General features: G+C 44.5%; 1 protein-coding gene across 3 annotated transcripts in view; it reads left to right on the top strand.

Moving 5' to 3' along the window:
- The first annotated feature begins 1,513 nt into the window (after positions 1-1,513).
- The window catches only part of NDST2 (N-deacetylase and N-sulfotransferase 2), a 109,459-nt gene continuing 104,972 nt past the window's right edge, over positions 1,514-6,000 (top strand). For all 3 annotated transcript variants that reach the window (XM_042459700.1, XM_042459699.1, XM_042459703.1), the window contains exon 1: positions 1,514-1,668. The gene's annotated coding sequence lies outside the window, so the exon portion shown is untranslated. The remainder of the gene's footprint in view (positions 1,669-6,000) is intronic.

Below are 6,000 nucleotides of genomic sequence, written 5' to 3'. Positions count from 1 at the left end.
AAAACTTTCATTGTAAAGTATTTTTAAAATGTCTATGAAATAATATAATACGGAAAGAAGGGCCTGTCCCTTCCAGCCACAGGGTGCGTGTGTTTGTGTGTAACATATTTGTATTCCTCTACCCTGAAGAGCTGTCTTCATGAAAACAAAAGCACCTAGCACCGAACCCACTCCTCTCGCTGTTCGCCTACTTTCCTAGGCTGGCATCCGCACTTGAGAAATATAACCAAGTGTGTGACACCACTTTAACTGCCATGGCTCCATTTTGTTTTATGGACAGTACTGAAAAACTTCATCAGCGAAGGCTTCACACAGAACATGACGCTAGTACTGAAATGTGGCGTAACGTGGTGAAGATATAACTAACCTGAAAGGACCGCACATTACACATCTGTTATGTGGTGATGGCACACGACTAATGTGATGCCACAACAAATTTACCATTCCCAGATTTCCACAGCAGGATGCCATGGCTTTGCAAGAGGCAGTCCTATATAGAACTCAGAATTAATAATATGATATTATAGTATTATTACTATATTATATAATAATAAGAATACATTATTAATAATTAATTACTATATTGTTATTATTTAATATATTGCCCTTTGAGAGATTTTGAACTTCAGCTCCCAGGAGCCTCAGCCAGGTTGGGCAACAGGATTCTGGGAGCTGGAGTCCAAAATCCCCTTAAAGAGCACAGTTTGGGGGGCACTGGTTTAGAGTGCTATTCCTTCCTCTCTCATGCTCTTTATCCCTGCAATCTCCATGCAGCCTCCTTGGTTGAGAGCAGTGGCCCCCAATACTGTGCCCTTTAAGAGATTTGGACTTCATCTCCCAGAAGCCTCAGCCATGCAGGCTAATAGCCTAGGATTCTGGGAGCTGGAGTCCAAAATCCCCTTAAAGAGCAGAGTTTGGGGGCCACTGGTTTAGAGTGCTATTCCTTCCTCTCTCATGCTCTTTACTCCTGCAATGTTCATGCAGCCTTCTTGGTTGAGAGCAGTGGTCCCCAATACTGTGCCCTTTAAGAGATTTGGACTCCATCTCCCAGAAGCCTCAGCCATGTGGGCCAATAGCATGGGATTCTGGGAGCTGGAGTCCAAAATCCCCTTCAAGAGCACCATTTGGGGACCACTGTTTTAGAGGATGCTCACTGCTTGTTATGTTGCTTTAAAACAGTGGTCCTCAAACTGTGTGCCCTTTAAGGGATTTTGGTGGACTCCATCTTCCAGAAGCCTCAGCCATGTGGGCTAATAGCCTGGGATTCTGGGAGCTGGAGTCCAAAATCCCCTTAAAGAGCACCTCATAGAGTTTATATATATGGCCTCTGACAGAGAAGAAGGCTAAAACGCCTCACAAAACTAGTCCCCCAAGCATATGAAGCCAGGGCAGTTTGAATAGGTGTCAAGTTGGGTTGTTTCTGCCTTTGTGTGTGTGTAGTTGTGTACACTGCACATACTGTATGTGTTTATGTCCTCTCGCCCGGCCTACAGAGAAGGCGGGACCTGAGAGGCCTGCCTCCTCCTCCTCAGCCTTGCCAAGATGGCGGCGGAGCAGCGCTGCGGCGGCGGCGGCAGCTTCCAAGTCGCGCGGCCTGAGGGCTGTGTGTGGCCCGCCTTGGCAGCGGCGGGAGGGACCTAGTGGGCCTCCCTCAGGCCTCCTCCTCAGGTGAGAGGGGTGGGGAGGAGGAGGAGAAGGAGCGCTTCTGCGGAGAGCCCCTGGCCTACTGAGATTTGGGAGCCCGCCCTCGGGGCCCCAGGAGAGGAGAGGGGAACGGAGCGCGGGGACTACAGCTCCCAGAATCCCACGCCATTGGCCGACATGGCTGAGGCTTCTGGGAGATGGAGTCCAACCTCTCTTAAAAGGCACAGGTTTTGGGGGGAGGCAGTGGTCTAGTGGTTCCCCCAAACTGCTCTTTAAGGGATTTTTTGGACTCCAGCTCCCAGAATCCCCAACTATTGGCCAACATGGCTGAGGCTTCTGGGAGATGAAGTCCAAAATGGGGCACAGTTTGGGGGCCACTGAATTGTAGTGAGGTCTTGTAGCACCTTTGAGACTAACTGAAAGAGAGAAGTTGGCAGTGTGCGCTTTCTTAGACTTCGGTTTGACATTATCACATAACAATGGCATGTGTGTGTGTGTGTCTGTCCCTGATTTCCACTCCACCAAATGCATCTGAGGAAGTAGAACTTCGGTCTAGGAAAGCTCATGCTGCCAACTTCTTTCTTTCAGTGAGTCTCAGAGGTGCTACAAGATCCCTCTTCATACTGTTTCAACAAACTAACATGGCTATATCTATCTATTGCCATACTATAGTTCCCAGTATTCCCTCGCATTGGACCAGGGCAGTTCATGCAGTGTCAGATTGGACTATTTCTGCAGTGTGTTTTGGACCATGAACCTAATGGGTAGCTGTGCGTATGTCACACCTTCTCAGCCTCAGGAACCCCCCCCCCCCTGAAGAAACTTGCCAAAACAACCCCTATGATAGGGTCGCCATAAGTCGGAAACGACTTGAAGGCACACAACAACAACAATGTATTGCGTTTCTTCCCCCCTTTCCTATCCCGAGGAGGCAGATTCAGGGGGTTATAATCTCTCATCGGAGGCAGTGACTTGGAGGAAGTTGCCTGGAGCAGTTTTAGGGCTCTCCATGATGTACCTTCACTGTTAGTGCTTGAATCAGCGAAAGTCCATTAGTTTATCATTTCCAAGATGAGATTATCACGTTGTAAATCTCCCATTCCCATCTCGCCTCTTCCTTAAACTCAGTTGAGTGGCCTTAAGCCGTCAAGCCTCAGGGCTCTCCTATCTGTAAAGTGAAGATAACAATGACTGAGGCAGCGTAGATGACCCCACTTGAACAGTTTTAAGGTGTTACGTAAATGTTAAATATTATTGCCCCATTTAGGAGCAGAGGAAACTGCCTTATACTGAGTCAGGTCACAGGTCAATCTAGTACAGACTTGTTGCAGCATTGTCTGGTTGGCGGTGGCTGTGCAGGGTTTCAAGCGTAATTCGTTCCTAGCCTTTTCTCGTTGTTGTTGTTGTTAACTGTCCTCAAGTAGATCTTGACCCATGGCAACCCTATGATGAGACATCTCCAAGACTTCTTATCCTCCACTATTTGATTTCTTGCAGATTCAAACCCTTGACCTTCTTGGTAGAGTCGATCCATCTAGCATGCGGCCTTCCTCTCTTTTTGATCCATCCACTTTTCCTAGCATTATTATTTCTTCCAACGAAAATGCCTTCTCATGATGAGCTCAAAGTACTACTGCCTCAGTTTTGTCATCTTTGCCTCCAGGGAAATTTCAGGCTTGATCTGTTCTAGGACCCATTTATTTGTTCTTTTTTGCTGTCCACATTGTCCTCAGCCCTCTTCTGCAGCACCGCGTCTCAAATGAATGTAGTCTCTTTTTGCCCCTTTTCTTAACTTCTCTCATCCGTACATGATAATGGGGAATACAATTGCTTGTACGATTCTAACTTTTGTGTTTAGCTGTACATCTTTGCTCTTTCGGCACTTTTCTAATTCTTTCATAACTACCCTCCCCATTGTTAGTCTCTTTCCAATCGGAAACTCCATCTCCATCTCCATCTTGACTGTACTCCCCGTTCTGATCAATGTTTGATGCAAGGTATAGGGCAGTGATGGAGAACCTTTTAGAGACCAAGGGCCCAAACTGTAACCCAAAACCCACTTATTTATCGCAAAGTGTCACATCCCTCTGGATTTCTATTGACAAACTCTAGTGAACTCTGTGTTGGGACTATGGTGCGTGTGCCCACAAAGAGGGCTCTGAGTGCCACCTCTGGCACGCATGCCATAGGTTCGCCACCACTGTTATAGGGACTCTTTTACTATTTCTATGTCCTGATTGTTTTGTGGTGATCCCTAATATTACCTCCTGGTTACCTGTTCAGGTAGACCAAGGGGGTTCAACCCTGCTTAGAGAGTCAGCAGGGTGTAGTAGTTTGGGCGTTGGACTATGACTCTGGAGACCAGGGTTTGATTCCCAGCTCAGCCATGAAAACCCACTGGATGAACTTGGCTGAGTCTCACCCTCTCAGCCACAGAAGACTCCATATTACAGTTGCTGTAAGTTGGAAACATAACAACAGCAACAACCTTGCTCCACTTCCAAATTCAGGCAAGACCAGGTGGTATGGTGGTCTTCCTAGGATTGGAGAAATGTGGATTACCTTGTTTTTTCCCCTCCTTCCCACTAGTATTCTGGTGCCTCAAGATTGAATTGCTGTGGCTGAGTAGAGACTTCTTTTATTTCAGCTCTGTGTTTTATTTTGGTATTTTATCTATTCTATATATCTTTGGAGAATTTCTTTCCACATAGCAAATAATTCCCAGAGTTACTGTGATATAAAAATCAAAAGTGGAATAAAACTTTTAAAACCTTAAACAGAACTATAAAATCAATAACATTTATAAAAGAGCAAGAGATAACGCTAATTAAATTAACTGTTTAAGGAAGATGAAAAAACATTTTCCTAGTGCTAAAGTAGGCACAAAGTATATTGAAGTAACCACCAGGTTCATGTCTGAATGCCCTAAAGGCACCAGATTGCATCTGATCTTGGAAGCTAAGCAGGTTCAGCACTGGTTACTACTTGGATGGGAGACTGCCAATAAATACCAGGTGCTGCAGGCTATATTTCAGAGGAAGGAACTGACAAAACCACCATTCCTTGCCTAAGAAAATAACATGAAATTAATGGGATCTCCATAAGAACAGGCAGTTTGAAGGCAGGTACACAAGCAGCAGGTTACAAAACTCTTTCCCTCATAATTGTCTGCTGCATGTCAGATGGTGGAAGATTCTTGAAAAGCACTCTGTTAAAGACTGTATTGAAGTTTCTAGTCTACAGACAGTTGTATGGTTAAAATCTGCTACTCCTGTACCATGGGGGGCTTAAAAGATAAAAGCACTTTGGACCAAGATCACTATATTTGAATGAGCATTGTCATAGTACGATCATGGTAACCATTCCCTATTAGCAAACTAGCACCATATTTTGAATGCATTGTGGTTTACTGGGAGACAGTATAATTTGGATGTTAGCTGAGTATAGTAATTAAAACTAGGGTAGTGGTTCAAATAGGGTTGTAGCTGGTTCACTATCCTAATCTGGTATTCTGTTCCACCGAGTCAACCAGTGACAGAGCTCAAACAAGGAACATTGCAGACTTTCAACGTGTTACGAGTAAAGGGAATACAGAAAGAAAAGAAAGAATGACCATTCCTGGCTGGAAAAGGATGAATTTCATTCCGAATGAATGTCAGGCAAAAATCCACTAGTGTCCTCTTAATTTTATCTATTGACCTTCATCTAAATCACTGCCACACTCAAGCACCGATTCAGTACTTTCACTGCCTTATCTGAGCTATGTGGAAAGAGCTGGTGTAATCAGCAATTTTGTATAGAAGTTAAAAGCATGGTGGACACGTTTGAACTCGGTGAGGTAACATAATACAAATGCCATAAAGTCTAGCATTAGTTTTCTGAAATCAGTCATCTGGAGTTAGTCGTGGAGGAAGGAATGGAAGCACTGGAACATTGTGCCTCTAATTCCCAGTTTAGACAGTCTGTATGGATGTCTACCACAGTCAGTACTTATAAAACTTCAGGGACTTCCAGAAAAACTAAGAGGATCCTTCTTGCCCTTCTGGAAGGAAGAGATAGGAAATACGGTAGATTATCTCAGTAGCCAAAGTGTAATGGTGCCTAAACCTTGCCTGAAACCCATCTGAAGCATAATTTCATAAAAGTAGAGTTTTGTGGCAGTTTGAACAAATGTATTATAGCATCACCCCATTCCATTTCACCAGATGCATGAAACTAGCATACATATATGTACATATGTGGGAGGGGGGTTGCAAGCAGAGAGAACCAGTGTGCAAAACTACAAGCAATGATGTTTGTGTTAAATTATATGTACCATTATTAAATTGACCATTGTTAATGGTAACATAAATACTG

This window comes from Sceloporus undulatus, chromosome 3, assembly GCF_019175285.1.
Source record: "Sceloporus undulatus isolate JIND9_A2432 ecotype Alabama chromosome 3, SceUnd_v1.1, whole genome shotgun sequence".
Taxonomy (NCBI): domain Eukaryota; kingdom Metazoa; phylum Chordata; class Lepidosauria; order Squamata; family Phrynosomatidae; genus Sceloporus; species Sceloporus undulatus.
Note: the sequence above shows the minus strand (reverse complement) of the source record. Positions and strands in the feature narration are given on the sequence as shown.